The sequence below is a fragment of the Rhipicephalus microplus genome, chromosome 10 (assembly GCF_043290135.1).
Source record: "Rhipicephalus microplus isolate Deutch F79 chromosome 10, USDA_Rmic, whole genome shotgun sequence".
Taxonomy (NCBI): domain Eukaryota; kingdom Metazoa; phylum Arthropoda; class Arachnida; order Ixodida; family Ixodidae; genus Rhipicephalus; species Rhipicephalus microplus.
Window position 1 is genome coordinate 82,444,841 of NC_134709.1, and position 23,063 is coordinate 82,467,903.

Consider the following 23,063-nt stretch of genomic DNA (forward strand, 5'->3'; position numbering starts at 1 on the left):
CGTCACCAACTGTTTCACGTCGGAAACAGTGGATACCGCCGACACGTCAATGAGTAATATTGACATCAATCCTGATCTGTTCATCGCTAACCAGACTGCACTACGAGCGCTCTTGTTCGAGTTCAGGTCTTGCTTCGCAACTTGCTCAAAGATCCGCCAGACAACCATCACTTAACACAGGATCATCACGTACGAGGACGCACGTTCGATACACCAGAACCCCTACCGCGTGTCGGCCAAAGAACGTGAAGCAATACGTACGCAAGTCAACGAGATGCTTGACGATGGCGTTATTGAACCATCTAACAGCCCGTGGTCATCTCCAGTCGTACTTGTCAAAAAGAAGGACGGGTCGCTACGCTTCTGCGTCGACTACCGAAAGCTTAACAACGTGACGAAAAAGGATGTGTATCCGCTGCCACGTATCGACGATTCGCTGGATAGACTTCCTCGTGCCCATTATATCACTTCTCTCGATCTCAAAAGCGGGTATTGGCAAATCGTAGTAGATCAGCGAGACCGTGAGAAAACAGCCTTTGTGACTCCAGACGGCCTATACCAATTTCGAGTGCTCCCTTTTGGCTTGTGTTCAGCACCGGCAACTTTCCAGCGAATGATGGACACTGTCCTCACAGAGCTCAAGTGGCAGACTTGTCTTGTCTACCTTGATGATGTGGTGGTCTTCTCTACCACGTTTGAGCAGCACCTTCACCGCCTGCGCTGCGTGCTGGAGGCTATCCGATCGGCGGACCTCAAACTAAAGCCACAGAAGTGCCACTTCGGCTATAAAGAACTGAAATTTCTTGGACATGTAGTTAGCGCCGAAGGAATCCGTCCCGATCCGGACAAGCTTGCCGCTTTTGCCGAATTACCAGCTCCTGTCGATAAGAAAGCCGTCCGGCGCTTCCTTGGTTTGTGCGCCTACTATCGCCGATTCATTCATGGCTTTTCACAGATAGCAGAACCTCTGACTCGTCTCACAAGGGACGACACGCCGTTTGTCTGGGAAAACGAGCAACAAGCAGCTTTTGATGAGTTGCGACAGCGCATGCAATCAGCGCCCGTTCTCGCTCATTTCGACGATGATGCCGACACGGAGGTCCATACCGACGCCAGTAACATTGGGCTCAGTGCAGTGCTCGTTCAGCGTCAAGAGGACATCGAAGGAGTGATAGCCTACGCCAGCCGCTCTCTATCCCGTGCCGAGGCGAATTATTCCACTACGAAGAAAGAGTGCCTCGCTGTCGTGTGGGCAATCACCAAGTTCCGCCCGAACCTTTATGGTCGTCCCTTCAAGATAGTGACGGACCATCACGCGCTCTGTTGGCTGGCAAACCTGCGTGACCCTTCAGGTCGGCTAGCACGGTGGAGTTCGCGGCTGCAGGAATTTGATGTCACCATCGTCCATAAGTCCGGCCGTAAGCATGAAGACGCTGACACACTGTCACGCGCACCCCTTCATGTCGTCAGTCAGGAAGCAGAGGAAGACGAAGGCTTTCTGGGCGCCATTAGTGCATCAGACTTGAGCAAACGACAGCGAGATGATGCAGAGATTCGTCCAATCATTGATCATTTAGAGGGCCAGGGCGCAATCATACCACGTCATTTATCCCGCTCATTGACGTCGTTCTGCCTACGAGACGGTGTGCTGTACAAGAAGAACGCTCGTTCGAACAATCGTGCTTACCTCCTGGTGGTTCCCCGAGACATGCGAGACGACGTCCTCTTCGCTTGCCATGACGAACCCACATCCGGTCATCTGGGCTACTCAAGGACACTTGCCAGAGTGAGCGAGAGGTACTATTGGCCAGGACTTTCAGCAAGCGTAAAGAAGTACGTAAAGAGCTGTCGGGAATGTCAGCGCCGAAAGCAACCATCTGTTAAGCCAGCTGGTTTGCTTCAGCCCATTGAAGCACCCTGCACGCTGTTCGACCAAGTCGGCATGGACATTCTCGGGCCATTTCCTATGTCTGCGGACAGCAACAAATGGGTGATCGTCGTGACCGACTATTTGACACGCTACGCTGAAACCCAGACAATCCCACGAGCCACGGCTTCTGAGGTAGCACAATTTTTCATGCGCCACATCGTGTTACGACACGGTGCTCCTTCCAGTGTAATAACGGACAGAGGGACGGCATTCACGGCGCAGCTTACGGACGAAGTTTCCAAACTGAGCAACACCAGACACCGAAGGACAACTGCGTACCACCCGCAAACCAACGGACTTACTGAACGACTGAATAAGACCCTCGCAGACATGATCTCAATGTACATCGACGTACAGCATAAAACATGGGACCGAATCTACCCTTACGTGACCTTCGAATATAATACCGCCGTGCAAGAGACCACGCGATTCACGCCATTTCGGCTTCTCTACGGCCGCGAAGTGCAGACCATGCTAGACTCAATGCTACCGTGTCAGGACGAAGACGAGTTGGCAACAGACGCCGAAGAACTCGCAAAGCGTGCCGAGGAAACCCGGCAGCTCGCGCGACTGCACATCGGCCAGCAACAGCAGGCAGACGCACGACGCTATAATACCCGCCACAGAGAAGTGTTTTACAGCCCCGGAGATCAAGTTTGGGTGTGGACACCCGTCCGCCGCCATGACCTTAGTGAAAAGTTGCTGAGCCGGTACTTTGGCCCATATAAAATGTTACGCCGCGTCAGTGACGTGAACTACGAAGTGGTTCCGGACTCAACACCCCATGCACAGAGCAGGACACGGCTGAGGCCGGACATTGTTCATGTGTTGCGCATGAAGCCATTTATTGCGCGTTGTTCGTAACTTTTCCTTTACCGTACAGCGTTCTTTGTGTTTTTTGTTTATTTTGTGAACTTACTTTCTCGTTCATTGACGTTTCCTATGTTGGCACGCTCTTCAATTTTTACTTTCACTTCATCCGAATTTGCCATTTTTTTTCACGTGCCTATGTAGTAGCATCGCGGTGCTGCTATGTACTTTCCTTTCCTCTTTTTGGTACTTGTTTTTTTTCTTTTCGGAAGGGGGCATAATGCCGCCAGCACGTAGTGGGTTGACAGCAAGAGCGGCTCTAAATCTGGAGGAAAAAAGAAGATCGCGTTCTTCTCTGCTCGAGAGCCAGCCACGACTGACGCATCGTCCTAGAGCTAGCTACCCGGTCGTTCAATAAATCCCCCCAGTACTTGTGACTCATCGTGACAATATGTCGTTATCTTCCAAGTACTTGTTTATGCTGTGCAGTATGGCATGTTCTGCAACCTTGCCGATACATGATGTCAACGATATTGGCCTCATGTGTTCCAAGTTAGGGGGCTTTCCTGGCTTAGGAATAAGGATCGTCCTGGCCAGTTTCCACTGCTCTGGCTCCCTGCCTTCTTTCCATGCTGCATTGATCATATCCTTCAGGGTTTCAATTGAATTATCATCAAGGTTACGAAGGGCCTTGTTTGATAAACCGTCCGGGCCAGGGGCGGACCTGCCGTTGAGATTATGCAAGGCTTTTCTGATCTCCTCGATGTTAAAGTCGCCCTTAAGACCTGGATATGTCCTGCCCTGGTACTGTCTACTTGGTGGTGCCAATCCTTTTTTGATTGGGAGGTACTTATGCAGGAGCCGCTGCACAACTTGCTGTTCTGTAGTGCGCCCTATCTCTTTGTGCAAAATTTGAGCGATAACATGCTTTTGATTTGTTTTGGTGGTGTTTTCGTTGAGGAGATGCTTTAACATATTCCATGTCTTGCCATTGCGCATCTGACCATCGACAGAGTTGAAGATTTCGTCCCATGGCTGCCTGGATAGTGCGCGACAATGTTCCTTGACGTATCTGTTTACCTCAGCTATCTTCTTCCTCAGTCTTCAGTTCAGGCGCTGACCCTTCCAACGGTTCAGTAGTGCTTGCTTTGCCTCGAGAAGATGAGGGAGCCGGCTATCCATTCTTTCAACCGGAAAATCTGTGGTAATGGTGGAGGAGACGGATTTGATGTTATCTTTAATCTGTTTGACCCACTGCTCCAAGCCTTGTCTGTGGCCATTTTGTTTCCTTTCCATCCTTATCTTCCTGAACTTATCCCAGTCTGTGAAGTGGAATTCTCTCTGCTTTTTACGCTCCACGGAGAAGGTAGTGGCAAGAAGGCAGTATCACTCCCTAGGTCTACAGCAAGGTTCATCCACTGGGCCTTCTTGATGTTCCTTACAAATGTAAGGTCCGGGGTGGAATCCCTGCAGCAAGATGTACCAAGCCTTGTTGGTAGGCTGGGGTCTGTGATTAGGGTGAGATCAAGTTCACTGGCACTTTGCCAAAGTCTATTTCCTTTCCCAGTGTTGTACTTGTAACCCCATGTATTATGAGGGGCGTTGAAATCACCTGCTATGACGAGTGGACATTCCCCGGCGATTTTAAAAGCTTTCTTTAGAACCGTCTCGAACCCTTGCTTTTGTTCCTTTGGACTGCTGTATATATTAAGGATGAAAATGCTCTCACGGTTGCTGGTACCTGGCACGATCTCTACCATGACGTGTTCCAACCGGCCTGCTTCTATCTTGAGGTCGTGAGTTACGTGCGTTAGTTCATTGAATACGAAGGTGCAGACTCCCCTCCCTTCAGTATGCCCTATTACAGGCCGAAATCCAGGCAACATTGCTTGCAGTGAAAGGGTTTCTTGTAATAATATAATATGAGGCTTTTCTTGGCTGCTCCTGATACACTGCTGTAGGGCTGCCTTTTTAGGGTAACCTCTACAGTTCCATTGCCAGATACGAAATGCTTCACGTAGCGCTGCCATCTTGGTTATTACATGGGCGACCAGAGCCTGATGTTGCACCTGTCGACAGGTTTGGTGCCAATAGTATTGGTGGCCGAAGGGGTGAGTTTGGTGCATGAGGAGGCCTTGCTGTATTGTGCAGATATGCTTCGACTTTTGTAATGCGCAAAGTCATATGCTCTTCCAGTGCCGCCACGCTTGACTGTAGCCTACCCGTCTGCTCGCTAAGATTAGCTACTACTTTGCTGAGCGTGTCAAGGACTTCTTTCATATCTGACATGCTCCTTTGGTTGGCTTCCGCGTGTTCTGCCATGACTGCCCTCTTTTTTGTGGTTCTCGAGTGCCCCACGTATTCAGCCACAGGGACATCAACTCGCCGAGGTATTGGCTGTGAAGACTGCGCGCTGGTTAGCTTAGTGAGAAGAATTTTTATTTCCTTTAACTCAGCTGATAGCCTCTCATTCGATTTTGTAAGTCTCGCGTTTTCTTGCTCTAGCTGTGCAATTCTATCATGCTCTGGCAGCTTACCTGTCATCACCTCTGCCGCGCCGTTGCGCACTCGCTCAGCCCAGCTGCCTTTTGATGCAACTGCAGGCGTCCTCCCCGGGTGTGAAGCCGTGATCTCGAACTGAACGCCAGGCAGCTTGCCATTCGGGTGCCGCCCAGGCTGATGCCGACCCTGACGGTGACCTTGAGAACTCGAGCGCCCCCGTTATTGGGAGCGGGCCTTGGGTCTAGCACCTCTTCTGGAACGCGACCTCCCCCTGGAGTGGGGCCACCTTTGCTGTTCTTGAGTAGTCTGGATGCTCTGGGTCCCGTAGGCTGGAATAAGCTGCTTGTCGTTGATGTCTGGACTCGATGTGATTGATGCGTCCCGGGCTTCTGCGGCTGCTCGCGATCTTTCCCAACGTCTGCGTCTGACGACGTATGGCACTAAAAACCTGTTCTTGCACTCTTTGTCTGCCGTGGGATGGTGACCGTCACACAGCCTGCATCTTGGATTGCACTGGTGCAGGCTATCTGGGTTCTTGATCTCGCAGCCTCTGCAGATGGTTTCAGCTGGGTTCGGACAGACGTCACACCGATGTCCCAGCTTTCCACAGACGTAACAAATACCGATGTTCTTGCGGTAAAGGGAGCACTGCAAAAGTGAAGGTCCATATCTCACAAATCTGGGCACCTTGTGTCCTTCGAACGCTATGATAATTGTCCCGGTGTCCTTGACTCTCTTTGCCTGCAGCACGAGTTGGTTGTTCGCGTTCACAATCTTTCGGGTCAAAATTTCCTGAGTGTCGCTTACGGGGATCCCGCGAATCACTCCTTTACAAGTATCGTGGGGTGCCATGGCGTACGCGCTAACCTCGAAAACTTTGCCTCCAATGTCAATTTGCTTGACCTTGAGGTATCTTGAAGCTCTCTCTTGGTCCGGAGTGCTCGCCACCATAATGTTCTGCTGCAAGTTGGAACAGATGTCCTGCATGGCCTCCTCCTCTTCGATGTCGGCCGCCAGTACTATCGCGTCTGCCACGGCTCCAGTGCCAATTCTCGAGATATTTAATCCTCCACGTGGTCGTAGCACAATTTTGCTGAAGTCCTTGGGTAGTGGCGGCATGCGTCCAGCTCGCACGATTATATGCTTGGTATCATACTTACTATGACTGGTTCGAGCGTCTCCCGCAACGCCAGCCTTGGTCGAACCCTTGGCAGCAGGAACGCTAACCGTGGCTTGCTTATTCCTTGAGCGTCTCGTTTCGGCTTCCTTCCAACCCATGTCTTCCGTGCAATCCTCTGGAGACATGTCCTCTCCATCTACTTGGTATTCCATTCTCAGTTGCAGGTTCTGGAACGCGCAGAGCGTTGCGTCACGTTGGCGCCGGGTCGGCGGATATGCGACAATCGCCTCCTTGGTTGTTAGGCTTAAATCCCGCGCTATCGTTGCCGTGTAAAAATGCCTCAAAAACGGTTTAAAAGTCCACTCCCCAGCACAAACTTGGTATCTGCTGAATTCTTGAGAACTTAGGCACACGATGGGACTGAAAACTCGGCGACAAATTCGTGTATACCACAGGAAAGCATTCTTGAAAGCAGGAGCCGATCTTCGCACGTCCGCACTGGTCGGCACCTTGAGCGTCTCCCTCTGAAATTCACTTAAACCAGGTCAATTCCGGGACGGCTTTTAGCTCTCCCATAGTAGAATACCGAGTACTCTAAATCGTTAACAACTTTTTATAGACACACAATGTCTTAGCAAGTTGTATGTGCCTTATCAAGTGTGAGGCTTACGGGATGGCTGAAGCTCTGCCATAGTAGAGTACCTCCTACTCCAAATCGTTGACAACTTTTTCTAAACAGACAACGTGGCTCCAGTATGTGCAGCTTCACCTTTCGACAGGGCCTCATCAAGTACAAGGCCCACAGGACGGCTATATGCTATCATCTCTTAGTAGAGTATCATGTTCTATAAATCATTAGCCACTTCTTCCAATTTCACACAAAGCGGCTCACTTCAGTGAGCAGCTCCGAACGGCTCAGTTCGACGGCCCACCGGTTCACCAGGGGTCGGTTACTCCGCGTACTTCTCACAAGACAGCATAATTGATGACGTTAGTGCTTTATAAGCCTTCATTTACGACCTTGTCGAGGGGAATTCACCCCGGTATTCTAAAACGCCTCAACACTCAAAGCTCCACCTTCACTTGATGGATGGATGGATGAATGGATGGATGAATGGATTGATGGATGGATGGATGGACGGATATGGCTGTACCCTTGAGATCGGGCGGTGGCTAGCGCCACAAAGCCGTAATATTTAATGAACCAAAAACTAGATTTATTTTTTTTCTTTAAAAAGTGAGTTTGAGGATTCGTACTTTGCAATGAAGAGTTTAATTTTCACTCGTGCCCTGACTTTAGCCACCAATCAGACAACCTCCTTCTAGTTAAGTCTACTCGCCTAAACTCTATTTTGCCCTCCCGGTCCCTAAACCCCAGTGCTTTGAAAAACTCTGCGCCATCATCCTGCACTATAGGATGAAGCCCTTTACAGAACATTATCAAGTGTTCGGCAGTTTCTTCTTCCTTTCCACACGCACTGCATACTGTGTCTACCCCTTCGTATTTGGCCCGATATTTCTTGGTTCGCAGTACTCCTGTCCTGGCCTCAAACAGTAGAGAACTACCCCGAGTAGTATTGTAGATCCTTTCCTTGGCAATTTCCTGCTTAAAAGTTCGATAGATTTCTAGTGCGGACTTCTTAACCATACCCATTCTCCACACGTCAGTCTCCGTTCCTTCACTGTCTTCTTAACCGATAGTTCTTTTTGATTTGGCCACCTGCTGTTTTCTAAGTATTTACCAGTCAATTTCCTGGTTCGCTTCCTCCATTTTGTATCGACATTCTTCATGTACAAGTAGCTGAAAACCTTCCTAGCCCAACGCTCCTCCACCTTTTTTCTCAATCGCTTCTCAAATATTATCTTGCTGCTAGCTTCCCTGCCCTCAAATGATGTCCATCCCATATCACCTTGTACTCCCTGATTGGGTGCATTCCCGTGAGCTCCTAAAGCAAGCCTACCTATTCCACGTTGCTTAATTTCTAATCTTGCTTGAACTTCTGATCTCCTGCACAAGACCGCATTGCCGAACGTCAGCCAAGGAACCATGACCCCTTTCCATATTCCTCTCACAACATCATACCTATTGTAATTACACAGTGCCCTATTTTTCATCACTGCTGCGTTCCTGTTACCTTTAGTCGTCACGTATATTTTGTGTTCCCTCAGGTACTCGGTCCCATTGCTTATTCATACGGCCAGATGTTTGTATTTATCTGTTATTTATAGCGTGACCTTCTGTATTCTATGCTCACTACCTTCGTTGTCATTGAAAATCATGACTGCTGATTTTTCTTACTGAATCTAAAATCTAAGCTATCTCCCCATTACCGCACATGTCCATCAATCTCTGCAAATCTTCCTTGATTTCGGCCTTTAGCACTATATCATCTGCGTACATTAATGCTGGCAGTGCCTGATCAATGAGTTTTCCTTGTTTGACTAAAGAGAGGTTGAAGCCAAGTACACTTCCCTCTAATGTGGCCTCTAATCCTTGTAGGTACTTCATGAATAACAAGGGTGACAGTGGACACCCCTGCCTAAGTCCTTGTTTCACCTCTGTGAGCTTAGATACCTGTTTTTCCCGCTTTATAACTACCTTGTATCCTTTATAGATACCCTTTAAAAGATTAGTGACTACATGTTACACGCCTAGTGTGTGCAGTATTCCCCACAATTCCTCTTAAACCACGCTATCGTGTGCTCCCTTGATATCCAAAAATGCTAGCCATAGGGGCCTGTGTTCATGTTCTGCTATTTCGATGCACTGCTTCAGTAAGAACAGATTGTCTTCCAACCTCCTGTGTTTCCGAAACCCATTCTGCAGTTCCCCCAGCACCCCCTCATCCTCTATACATGCCTGCAGTCTTTCCTTTATAATCTGCATTGCCAGCCTGTAGACCACTGATGTCACTGTTATAGGACGGTAGTTTTTATGTCAGCTTTGTCCCATTTTCCTTTATAGACCATGCTCATTCTGCTAAGCCTCCATCCATCGGGAACAACACCATATATTATTATTTTGCTCACTGCCTCTCTCAAAGCCTGCTTACACTTCGGACCTAATGTCTTTATCAGCATAATTGAAATGCCATCTGGGCCTGTCGATGTACTACTAGAAACCCTTTTCTCAGCCCTTTCTCACTCTCGTTGTGAAAATAGAGCCATTGCACCACTTGACTCGTCGTTTGTCTATTGTGGTGCATAAAGTACTACTTTGTTGAAATTTTTATGTCACCCTTGTTCTTATATATTCAATAGCTTCGTCCCCTTCTAGCCTAGCACCTTGGGCTGTAGTTATAAAACTCTGCTGCAGGCTCGTCTCATTTCTTAAGGAGTTTAGATGGTTCCGAAATTTTGCAGCTGCCTTTCTATCTTTTTTATGTACTTTTGCCAGCCACTGAGCTCCCTTTCTTCTAATCTTTTCATTGATCAGAAGGGATGCATCCCATCTACAGCTTAGAAAAATTTCCCAATTTCTTTCAACATCATCTGTCCGTTCACCCCACTGCTTAGCATGTCTGTGTTCCCTAGAGGATTCCTAACGTTTTGCTAAGGCTCTCTTAACTTCCTCATCCCACCAACTTTTGGATTTGTGTCTTCCTTTCCGGATTGACTTGTCACGCGCCTTAGCAAGCTCTAGCTCAAAGAGTCTAATTAGATTCGTATATGTCCACACTGTCTTATTATTCTCCGTGATTACTTTTTCAATTTGTTTAGTGGCTATTTCAATTTGCCTTTCTGGATAAAAATGTTCCTGTAGTTGCTCATCTTGCCTCCTTCCAACTGTCACTGCTCTTCCAAAACTTAGCTTGATACGTTTGTGATCACTACCCAGAATTCTGGAGCCGCCTTCATATATGTGCATTCCCCTGAGCTTATCATACATCCTATGTGACATTAGTGCATAAGCTATCGCTGACTGCAGCCTTCCTACCTCCCATGTTATTTGCCCTTCACACTTCTCAGTACTGTTGCAATTGATCAAATCAAACCTTTCACACATATCCATGATCATTTTGCCTGTCGGGTCGGTATACCCATCTATATCTTCTATGTGCGCATTCATGTCTCCAAGTATAATTATTTCGCGCTCTCTTCCTAACTCCTGAATGTCCTCTGATATACACTCTACCATTGCCTGGTTTTCCTCTTTGGCCTTTGCTCCCGTCCACATGTACACAAAACCAAGGAGTGTCCTTTGACCTGCCACTTTCCTTTTTAGCCATAAATGTTCATTCGCTCCTGCTTGACCCTTGGCCAGTCTGTACTTTTATGTATGAATGCCCTAATACCACCGCCCTCTCTGCTGCCTTCTGTTCTAATACATTATCCCCACGCGTAGTCCGGATATTTCGGAGGTTGTTCCTTGTCCCTGAGATTTGTTTCTACAAAAGCGTATACCATCGGCCTCTCTTCCCTTAGCTTTTCTTCTATAACTTCCCACTTCAGCCTGTTTCTACCATGCTGCATGTTAATATACCCTATGTCTTAATTGGCTCGGCACTCGTGGCTACGTCTATTTCTGCCCCGGACTCTACCTATCTTGGATACTGGTGCCACTTTGGAATCGTATCTGTCCATACCACCAGTCGAAAAGTCTCCCTGGCTGTTTTCCTCGTTACTAGCTATCCTGCACCAAGCAGGGCTCGCTTGCCCCCCAAAAAGCCACTGCGCGTCCTGCAAGTCGCCAACCCACCTCATGACCTAGCCGCCCATCGAAGTGAATTCCGTCTCGTTGAAAACCACCCCACCTATGCACCTCTCTGTTTATTTCCACCACCTTAAAGCCAAGTTCTCTCGACTCATCCGCCATATAATTTGGTTTGCGTTGACAACCGCTTTTTGCAGGTTGCTATCACGCACCAGTACCTCCGGTATCGTGCATATTGCCACCAGCACGTAGTGGGTCGACAGCAAGAGCGGCTCTCAATCTGGAGGAAAAAGATGATCGCGTGCTTTCTTCTCTGCTCGAGAGCCAGCCACAACTGATGCATCGTCCTAGAGCTAGCTACCCGGTCGTTCAATAAATCCCCCAGTACTTGTGACTCATCGTGACAAACTGGTGGAAGGTGCTGGGTAGCCTCACGGATGCTGCAGACCCCCCCAGGAAGCCGTAATACGAGTCCAGTGCCAGTCAACACTCCCGTGCATCGGACCAGCCGCCGAATCAGGGGATTGCCTCCGGAAGTCAACGATACTGCTCCCACCACGTCAACAAACATGACCAGCACTTCGGTACAAACCTTGGCAACCGGCACGGGAAGCACGTCGCCGCACCGCTATACGTTGGAAAGCCCACGGGCACCACCGACGTTCCATGGTACGGAGCGCGAAGACGTTGAGGACTGGTTGGCGGACTTCGAGCGCGTAGCCAACTTGAATCAGTGGGACGACGCGGCGAAACTGGGTCGTGTCTACTTCTATCTCGAAGACGGGGCTCGCACGTGGTATCAAAATCGGGAGGAGCAGCTGACGACGTGGCCCGAATTCTCTCGTAGACTTCTGCAGACATATGCCAGCACTGACCGCCAAGAAAGAGCTGAACGAGCTATTCTTGCCCGCGTCCAGTCGCCAAACGAAACTGTGACCGCGTACGTCGAAGACATGACGCGCCTCTTCCGACGGGCCGATTCAAGAATGACGGAGGACAAGAAGTTGCGTCACTTGATGCGCGGTGTCAAGGACCAGCTTTTTGCCGGCCTCGTGCGAAGTCCTCCGAAGACGGTCGCGGAGTTCTTGTCCGAGGCCGTGACAATGGAAAAAATGCTGCAGCAGCGATCCAACCAATACGACAGGCAAGTCAGTGGCATGTCTACTGCCGACATTTTCACCGCCACTAGAACCAACAACGACTGTCTACGTGAACTCATCCGTGATATAGTACGTGAAGAGTTACAAAAGGCTGGTGTAACACCTCATCCTACAGTCAACTCTATTGCAACTGTGATCAAGGATGAGCTGCACCAGGCCCTCCGGGACACCTTGCCTCATGATACAGCTGTGCCAGCTCCAACTGAATACCGCCGCGAGACAACCTACGCGGAAGCCTTGAAACGCCCTGCTGCAACGCCGCCATTATTCGTCCATCCTGTTCCTGCTGTTTCACTACAGTCAGCGCAGCACATACCGTACTACGAAGGCACGTACATGCCACCGCCTTTGCCCTTTGTCCCTGGTGCTTCTGTCGCCCATCGTTCAGTGCAACCAGTTCAGTACATCGACGATCGGCGCACGTCTCCTCGAAAGTCTGATGTTTGGCGCACACCTGATCGCCGGCCTCTGTGCTTTCACTGCGGAGAAGCTGATCACTTGTACCGTTAGTGCCCATATCGCCGTCTTGGGCTTCGCGGCTTCTCTGCGTACTCGCCGCCACCCCGTTACGGTCAGAGACCACGCGACATCCAAAACTACCTCTCCCAGCAGCATGCACCACCGTCTGCCGGGCGCCAGTCGCGCTCGCCATCACCGAGGCGATTTTCATCAACGCCCCAGCGGTATTCTACCGCACGCTCTCCCAGCCCCCGCCGGGAAAACTAGCCGAAGCGACCTCTGGGGGCGGGGTCGCTGAACGTCGAAGCACTGAAGACCTCCTTTTGACGCAGAACTGTACAGAAACTGGTCCGACATCACCTGCTGCTGCAAAAGATAGCCGGCTTTCACTCGACATAGCAGTAACAATTGATGGTTGTGTAGTTAATGCGTTAGTGGACACCGGCGCAGACTATTCCATACTGAGCGGGAAACTGACAACGCAGCTGAAGAAAGTAATCACACCATGGCATAACTCGCAGATTCGGACAGCTGGTGGCCATGTCGTTACTCCACTGGGTGCCTGCACAACTAGAGTACAGATTCAAGGGTACACATTCGTAGCAAGCTGCCTTGTTCTACGTGAATGCTCCCGTGACGTCATTCTGGGAGTTGATTTTCTACAGGAAAATGGAGCTATCATTGATCTGCAAGAGCGCCGCGTCACGTTCTCAGCCCAGCGAGCAATCAACGTGCAGGATGACGGAATGCGTGTCGACGTACTCCGTATTTCTGAACAGAGCGTGACGCTTCCTCCCCGAGCCAGTGTTCTAGTCGACGTAACATGCTGTGGTTTGAGCGATGGCGATGTGGTGGCCGAGACAAATTTAGAACACCTCCTGCAGCAAGGCATATGTGTAGCGAGAAGTGTAATACACGTTCGTGACGGCCGATCTGAATTGCTCGTTACCAACTTTAGCAACGAGCATCGACACCTTTTCCGTGGCACTTCGATAGCGTTTGCCCACGAAGTAGAAAACGTAACCAACTGTCTCACGTCAGAAGTAGTGGATAACGCAGACACATCAATGAGCAACATTGACATCAATCCTGATCTGTCCACCGATAACCAGACTGCGCTGCGAGCGCTCTTGTTCGAGTACAGGTCTTGCTTCGCAAGTTGCTCGAAGATCCGCCAGACGTCCATCACTCAACACAGGATCATCACGTACGAGGACGCACGCCCAATACACCAGCACCCCTACCGCGTGTCGGCTAAAGAACGTGAAGCGATACGTACGCAAGTTCGCGAGATGGTTGACGATGGCGTTATCGAACCATCCAACAGCCCGTGGTCATCTCCAGTCGTGTTTGTCAAAAAGAAGGACGGGTCGCTACGCTTCTGCGTCGATTACCGAAAGCTTAACAACGTGACCAAAAAGGATGTGTACCCGCTACCGCGTATTGACGATTCGCTAGATAGACTTCGTCGTGCCCATTATTTCACTTCTCTCGATCTCAAAAGCGGGTACTGGCAAATCGAGGTAGATCAGCGAGACCGCGAAAAGACAGCCTTCGTGACTCCAGACGGCCTATACCAATTTCGAGTACTCCCTTTCGGCTTGTGTTCAGCGCCGGCGACTTTCCAGCGAATGATGGACACTGTTCTCACAGGGCTGAAGTGGCAGACTTGTCTTGTCTACCTTGACGATGTGGTGGTCTTCTCTGCCACGTTCGAGCAGCACCTTCAGCGCCTGCGCAGTGTGCTGGAGGCTATCCGATCGGCGGACTTCACACTAAAGCCACAGAAATGCCACTTCGGCTATAAAGAAATAAAGTTTCTTGGACATGTAGTTAGCGCCGAAGGAATCCGTCCCGATCCGGACAAGCTTGCCGCTGTTGCCGAATTACCAGCTCCTGTCGATAAGAAAGCCGTCCGGCGCTTCCTTGGTTTGTGCGCCTATTATCGCCGATTCATTCATGGCTTTTCACAGATAGCAGAACCTCTGACTCGTCTCACAAGGGACGACACACCGTTTGTCTGGGAAAACGAGCAACAAGCAGCTTTTGATGAGCTGCGACAGCGCATGCAATCAGCGCCCGTTCTCGCTCATTTCGACGATGATGCTGACACGGAGGTCCATACCGACGCTAGTAACATTGGGCTCGGTGCAGTGCTCGTTCAGCGTCAAGAAGACATCGAAAGAGTGATAGCCTACGCCAGCCGCTCTCTATCGCGTGCTGAGGCGAATTATTCCACTACGAAGAAAGAGTGCCTCACAGTCGTGTGGGCAATCACCAAGTTCCGCCCGTACCTTTATGGTCGTCCCTTCAAGATAGTGACGGACCACCACGCCCTCTGCTGGTTGGCAAACCTGCGCGACCCTTCAGGACGGCTAGCACGGTGGAGCTTGCGGCTGCAGGAATTTGACGTCACCATCGTCCATAAGTCCGGCCGTAAGCATGAAGACGCTGACACACTGTCACGCGCGCCCCTTCATGTCGTCAGCCAGGAAGCAGAGGAAGACGAAGGCTTCCTAGGCGCCATTAGCTCATCAGACATGAGTAAACGGCAGCGGGATGACGCAGAGATTCGTCCGATCATCGATCATTTAGAGGGCCAGGACACAATCATACCACGTCATTTATTCCGCTCGTTGCCGTCGTTCTGCTTTCGAGATGGTGTGCTGTACAAGAAGAACGCTCGTTCGAACAACCGTGCCTACCTCCTGGTGGTTTCTCGAGACATGCGAGACGACGTCCTCTTCGCTTGCCATGACGAACCCACATCCGGTCATCTGGGCTACTCACGAACACTTGCCAGAGTGAGTGAGAGGTACTATTGGCCAGGACTTTCGGCAAGCGTCAAGAAGTACGTGAAGAGCTGTCGGGAATGTCAGCGCCGAAAGCAACCATCTGTTAAGCCAGCTGGTTTGCTTCAGCCCATTGAAGCACCTTGCACGCCATTCGACCAAATCGGCATGGACATTCTCGGGCCATTTCCCCTGTCTGCGGACAGCAACAAATGGGTGATCGTCGCGACCGACTATTTGACACGCTACGCTGAAACCCAGGCGATCCCACGAGCCACGGCTTCTGAGGTAGCACAATTTTTCATGCGCCACATCGTGTTACGACACGGTGCTCCTTCCAGTGTAATAACGGACAGAGGGACGGCATTCACGGCGCAGCTTACGGACGAAGTTTTCAAACTGAGCAACACCAGACACCGAAGAACAACTGCCTACCACCCGCAAACCAACGCACTTACCGAGCGACTGAATAAGACCCTCGCAGACATGATCTCAATGTACATCGACGTACAGCACAAAACATGGGACCGGATCTTACCTTACGTGACCTTCGCGTATAATACCGCCGTGCAGGAGACCACGCGATTCACGCCATTTCGGCTTCTCTACGGCCGCGAAGTGCAGACCATGCTAGACTCTATGCTACCGTGTCAAGAAGAAAACGAGTTGGCAACTGACGCCGAAGAATTCGCAGAGCGTGCTGAGGAAGCCCGGCAGCTCGCGCGACTGCACATCGGCCAGCAACAGCAGGCAGACGCACGACGCTATAATACCCGCCACAGAGAAGTGTTTTACAGCCCCGGAGATCAAGTTTGGGTGTGGACGCCCGTCCGCCGCCGTGGCCTTAGCGAAAAGTTGCTGAGCCGGTACTTTGGCCCATATAAAGTGTTACGCCGCGTCAGTGACGTGAACTACGAAGTGGTTCCGGACTCAACACCCCATGCACGGAGCAGGACACGGCTGAGGCCGGACGTCGTTCATGTGTTGCGCATGAAACCATTTATTGCGCGTTGCTCGTAACTTTTCCTTTACCGTACAGCATTCTTTGTGTTTTTTGTTTATTTGTGTGAACTTGCTTTCTCGTTCATTGGCGTTTCTTATATTGGCACGCTCTTCATTTTTTACTTTCACATTATCCGAATTTCCAATTTCTTTTTCACGTGCCTATGTAGTAGCATCGCGGTGATGCTATGTACTTTTCTTTCCTCTTTTTGGGACTTGTTTTTTTTTCTTTTCGGAAGGGGGGATAATGCCACCAGCACGTAGTGGGTCGACAGCAAGAGCGGCTCTCAATCTGGAGGAAAAAGATGATCGCGTGCTTTCTTCTCTGCTCGAGAGCCAGCCACGACTGACGCATCGTCCTAGAGCTAGCTACCCGGTCGTTCAATAAATCCCCCAGTACTTGTGACTCATCGTGACAATATCACTACCTGCACCTTAGGAGAAGTGGCGCGCATGTCATCGACGCCTTTCGCCAGTGTGGTTGCTAGTCCTGCTGTATCTTGATTCAAGACATCGTTTAAACCGCCTGAAATTATAACGAGGTTTCATCTATCAGCTGTAGTTTTGAGTTTTGCGCTCGCTTGCCTCATGACTGCTTCAAGCTTGCGTCCTGGGAACGCCCCTACTGCAACCCTCTTGTCACCTCTTACCCTCTCTTTGATGGCTTCTGTGCATCGATTTCAATTCGAGTCCCCGGCGATTGTCACATGCTGTGACTTTTCGGCTGGAGCGTCCTGCCCCTGGGGGCAATCGGCTGAGAAAGCCGATAAAAGCGCCATCTATAGGCGGGAAAAGTCACTCCGTATCTATGATAGTTTGCTGCTATTCTTGAGTAGCGCAGCGTCCTTTTCAGCCGAGCAGTGGCGCCGTGCGTGGCTCTTTCATGTGAAGGGTGACAGTTGAGTCGAGGAGCGTTTGTGAATACGGGGGTCAGAGTTTCGAAGTGCATCAAAGGCCGCGCATACGCTGTGCGTCGTCATGGCAGAACTAGAACCAGCCACGTCTAATGCGCAATCTCTCTCTCGCCCACCGTTTTTTAACGTTTCTTGTCGCATGCGCGGGCGCATTCTTTTTTTTTACTAGCCCACTCACGCGTGCTCCGATATGCGCGACGATTCTTTTTAATGCGCCCGCTTACTCATGATACGCCGTTTCCCGCGCGTTTCAACTCACGCATTTTGCAAGGATGCATTCAGTAATCGCTGCAGCCACACGTACAATAACCAGAAAACAACAGAATGTATTGCACTCAGAACATTATGTCCTCGGTCTCGTTTTATTGTCATCGTTTCCGAAAATCAACATTTTCATCAATTGTGTTGCGACACAACCTTAAGCGATTAACAAATTAACAGGAGAATATTGTAGAGATACTTGAAGAAATGAATTGCAGTGAATTGGACTCGAGATGGTGTTGCTAATACTCGAGATGGTGTTAGCATCGTTCCGCAGATGTAAACTGGTTATGTAAAGCATGTGTGAGTCTTCAACATATGTCTCTCATTAATAACGTGTTCCTCAATAACAAAAATTACCATACGGTCAGCTTCTCGACGCATGCTTCGCATAACGTTGATTTCCGAGGTACGTGAGATCTGCTGAGCTTTTTTTTTATATTCCGTGTGAAAATTACCCTAATTGGTAACATGATTTGTAGAGAATTAGACGGTGCGAAATTACCGTTGAGGTGTATGACTCGGTGAACTTCACTCTAAAAAAGTCGAGTATTTGGGGATTGTTTCTGCTAAACAACAATAATCTGATTTCTTCGCATTTTCGCTATTGAAAACCTGGTAGTGGTCACTTTCCTATCGAGAATGCCACGGCGTGGAAATAACGCCCGCGCCGTTGGCGAAGGTGGAATACCGGAACCCTGGTGATAACAAGTAGAAAGTACTCGAAGTCGATGACGATAATTGTTGTGTAGCAAAAGAACACCCCAAATACTCGATTTGTTTTTAGTGCTGTGTGTGTTGGAAAAAAAGTGCAGTGGTTAGCCACCAATGAACATTGAGAACAAAGGTGTGGCGACAGTGAATAGGTGACTGGTGCGATTGTCCGTGTATTATTTTGCTAAAAAGGAAAACCAATTTTCGCACATTTGTAATGTACAATTTTACAGTTTGGAAAAGACCACTTCAAAAGACGCCACCACTTCACTCATGACATGATGCATAATTATCCCACACGATCAACTTAAACTGTGCAATGCATTGCAAATGAATTATTCCTGGTGCAATAGTTGGAGCGTGAAATTAAACACAATTAAAACTCATTTCATTTCATTCACAAGTAAGGTCAGCACCCTTAACTCTGCATATACGATAGGAAACGAAACTATCGACGAAAGCGATAAAGTAAAATACTTAGCCGTTACGCTCTCATCGAAGCTCAACTGGGAACCACATGTTTAGCCGTATGTCGTAAGGCGGAGAGGAAACCATCCTTTCTGAAGAAAAAAATTGCGCACTGCACCACCACACCTTGAACTTAATGCATACAAAATACTAATTATATCATGTTTGGAGTACGCCGATTTCATCTGGAGATGATATCAAAAACACCTCATTATTAAAAAAGAAATAATACGAAATTTCGCAGTTCTGTATATTCACACTTCTTGAAGCAATCCAGTTCTGAAGGCTCGCTTGCAGGGCAAAGTGACACAATGTGACTTCAAATTACGCGCGCTAGCAAATATTTGTGCCTTCTAGATGATTTGCGATGCACGAGCCTGCGGGACCCAGCTGCGCGCGAACCGGGTTGAAAGAAAAGAAGAACGTAGAAGAAGAGGCAGAAGGCAATCCTCGAGACAATCTAGCTGTGCTATATTTCTCGGGCACAAGTTCGCCCAGCCTACGTTAGCTTATTAAAAGAGTTTATTGAAAAGTGCGTTACAAATCTGGTGGAAGTGCTGGGTGTGATGCCAAGCCCCTCTCGAGTGACGGAGCACAGTCCAGAACCACAGCGATTTCGACCCAACGAGCTGACGCCTGTTCATCAGCGCTGCAGTCGACGCCTACGTGGTGAGGGTCCTGAATTTTCACCTTTATCGACTTCGCTTGGAACATCAACGGCTGTGAACGGGTACGCAACTGACATGACAGCTCAGGTCACTCCAGCCAACATTGTCGTAAACCAGCCAATGCTACCAAAGGCTTTCCACGGTGAAAGCTATGAGGACGCAGAGGACTGGCTTGAGCACTTTGAACGCGTCGCAATGGCTAACGGATATGGGGAAGAGCGCAAACTTGGAAGTGTTTACTTCGCACTGGAAGATAGCGCACGAACGTGGTATGAAAACCATGAAGCCACCTTCCGGTCATGGAATGATTTTCGACGGGAGCTGCTCGCTGCTTTCCCGAACACAGACCGCAAAGAGAGAGCTGAAGCTGCGCTCCAGACAAGAAATCAGCGCAATAACGAAACTGTCGCCATGTATCTGGAAGACATGTCTCGCTTATTCCGCCGAGCGGATCCAAATATGAGCGAAGACAGGAAGCTGCGCCATCTGATGCGAGGCGTGAAGCAAGAACTCTTTGCCGGACTAATTCGAAGCCCGCCGCGCACCGTCGCCGAGTTTCGTTCCAAGGCGACTGCAGTGGAAAGGACGCTACAACAGCGAGCAAGAATATACAACCGGGATGCGATCGTCACTTCCTTGGACATGTTGCCACCAGCCTTCGGTAACAGCATGGAAGCACTACGCGAGCTGGTGCGGTCTGTTGTGCGAGAAGAGCTGCAGAGGCAGCGTCTTGACCAGAACGCTCCAATGCTTTCGTCTCTGGCCGATGTAATCCGTGAGGAGGTCAGGCAGGTGGTACGCGAACCTTCGAGCAACGCACAGCCAGGGCCGCCACTACAACAGAAGACGAGAATGACGTATGCTGATGTGCTACTACGAGGACCTCCAGGACGTGCGGACGTCGCGGTGGCTACACCTATGCAGTACCCGATGCCACCGAGCACCGTGCAGCCAACGCCAGAGAGGAGACTAAGGAAGAGCGATGTCTGGCGCACTCCCGACAGGATACCGCTGTGTTACCACTGTGGGGAGCCTGGTCATCTCTACCGAACGTGCCACTACCGCCAAGCAGGACTCCGTGGTTTTCCTGTTAATGCACCTCGACCACGAAATGGTGAACGTCTCTTCGAAATTGAAGAATACCTGTCAGGTCGTCAAACCTCAAGTGGCTTCCAACGACACCAACCTCGGGCAACGACAACGGGGAGGTATAGATCGCCTAGCCCCCGACCTTCAGCAAGCTCCCCAAGGTATCGTTCCCCAAGCCCGCGTCGGGAAAACTAGAGTCATCGACCTGTGGAGGCAAGGCCGCTGTCGACGCTAATGCAGAAAAACCTCCATTGCTGTCTCTGCACGACGACCGATTCAGAAACCGGTGCTTCGATAGTGACGTCGCTTCCGATTTACGTGTGTTCGTTGACGGCTACGAAGTCATCGGACTGGTAGATACCGGCGCAGATTATTCAGTGATGAGTAGCGGACTTTCTAAAATACTAAAGAAAGTGCTGACTCCTTGGAAGGGACCACAAGTTCGCACAGCAGGAGGGCACCTCATCGACCCTACTGGAATATGCACAGCAAGAATCAGAATACGGGGTTTCACGTACGTCCCCAGTTTTATTGTGCTGCCGGAGTGCTCAAGAGACTTGATTATCGGCATGCATTTCTTACGAGCTAATGGCGCTGTAATTAACTTGCGAGAATCTTCCGTCTCATTCTCGACTAGGCATGCGATTGGTACCTTTGAAACGGAAGAAAACGTATATGACCTTTGTATTGCAGATGATGGCGTCATGGTTCCGCCAAGATCGAGCATATCTGTCGCAGTAAACAACAAAGCATTCAGTGAATTCGAAGGATTTGCTGACAACAACACTGCCTTACTACTCCAAAAAGAATCTGAATGGCACGAGGCCTTGTTAAGTTACGTGACGGATGTGCAAATGTTCTACTCACAAACTTTGGAAATGAGGTGCAGCACGTTGCAAAAGGAACCGTCATCGCCAGTCTGAATGATTTCGTCACGGTTACGGAGCTGCGAACTTTTGAAACCAACGATTCTGATTTCGAAAACGTGGAGTCTGTCCTTGCAGCCATCGACATCGAGCCAGGCCTACTACCAAGCGAAAAAGAGCAAATAGAGCGTCTTTTAAGGGAATTCGCCGAATGTTTCTCCTTGTCATCTAAGGTTCGACGCACTCCTGTCGCTAAACATCGCATCATTGTCGACGAGTTAGTGAGGCCAATACACCAGCATCCCTACCGAGTGTCACCAAAAGAAAGAGAAGCTATTGGTAATCAGGTTAAAGAAATGCTCAGAGACGATGTAGTCCAGACTTCATCAAGTCCATGGGCGTCACCTGTTGTTCTTGTGAAGAAAAAAGACCAAACCTTACGTTTCTGCGTTGATTATCGGAAGCTGAATGCCGTCACCAAACGAGATGTTTATCCTCTGCCAAGAATTGATGACACTCTGGATAGGCTGCGAAATGCCAGGTATTTTTCCTCATTGGATCTTAAAAGTGGGTATTGGCAGATAGAAGTGGACGAAAGAGATCGCGAAAAGACAGCGTTTGTGACACCGGATGGTTTATACGAGTTCAAGGTACTCCCTTTTGGCCTTTGTTCAGCGCCCGCCACATTCCAACGGATGATGGACACAGTGCTTTGTGGTCTTAAATGGCAGTCATGTCTGGTTTATCTCGACGATGTTGTAGTCTTCTCTGCTACCTTTGAGCAACATTTGGAAAGGCTCCGGGCCGTGCTCACTGCGATCAAATCAGCGGACTTGACGATAAAACCGCAGAAATGTCATTTCGGCTTCCGTGAGCTCCTTTTTCTCGGCCATGTCATCAGCGCAGAAGGCGTCCGCCCAGACCCTGCAAAAACTGAGGCCGTAGCAAGATTTCCGAAGCCAACAGACAAAAAGGCTTTTAGGCGATTTTTAGGTCTTTGCGCCTATTATCGACGGTTTGTTAAAAATTTTTCACGAATTGCTGAACCACTGACACGGCTGACAAAAGAGAAAATGCCTTTCGTATGGCTTGCCGAACAAGAGGATGTCTTCAATGAACTACGAAAGTGCCTTCAAAGCCATCCTGTTCTGGCGCATTTTGACGAGGAAGCGGAAACAGATATCCACACGGATGCAAGCAATTTAGGTCTTGGGGCCGTGCTCATCCAATGGCAAAACGGACAAGAACGAGTCATTGCGTATGCCAGTCGCACTCTTTCGAAAGCTGAGGTGAACTACTCAGCGACCGAGAAAGAATGCCTTGCCGTGGTATGAGCTATCAGCAAGTTTCGACCATATTTATATGGTAGGCCTTTTCGAGTTATAAGCGACCATCATTCGCTATGCTGGCTGGCTAAGCTCAAGGACCCATGTGGATGGCTTGCGCGATGGAGCTTGCAATTACAGGAGTATGATATCACGCTTGTGTAAAAGTCAGGTCGCAAGCACAGTGATGCGGACTGCTTGTCACGTGCTCCGATTCAACCTGCTGCTTCTGCTTCCACCGAGGATGGTGAAGATTTCATTTTCTTGGGAGCTGTGACACCATCAGAGATGGCACATCAGCAGCGATCCGACCCTGAGATACTCCTCTT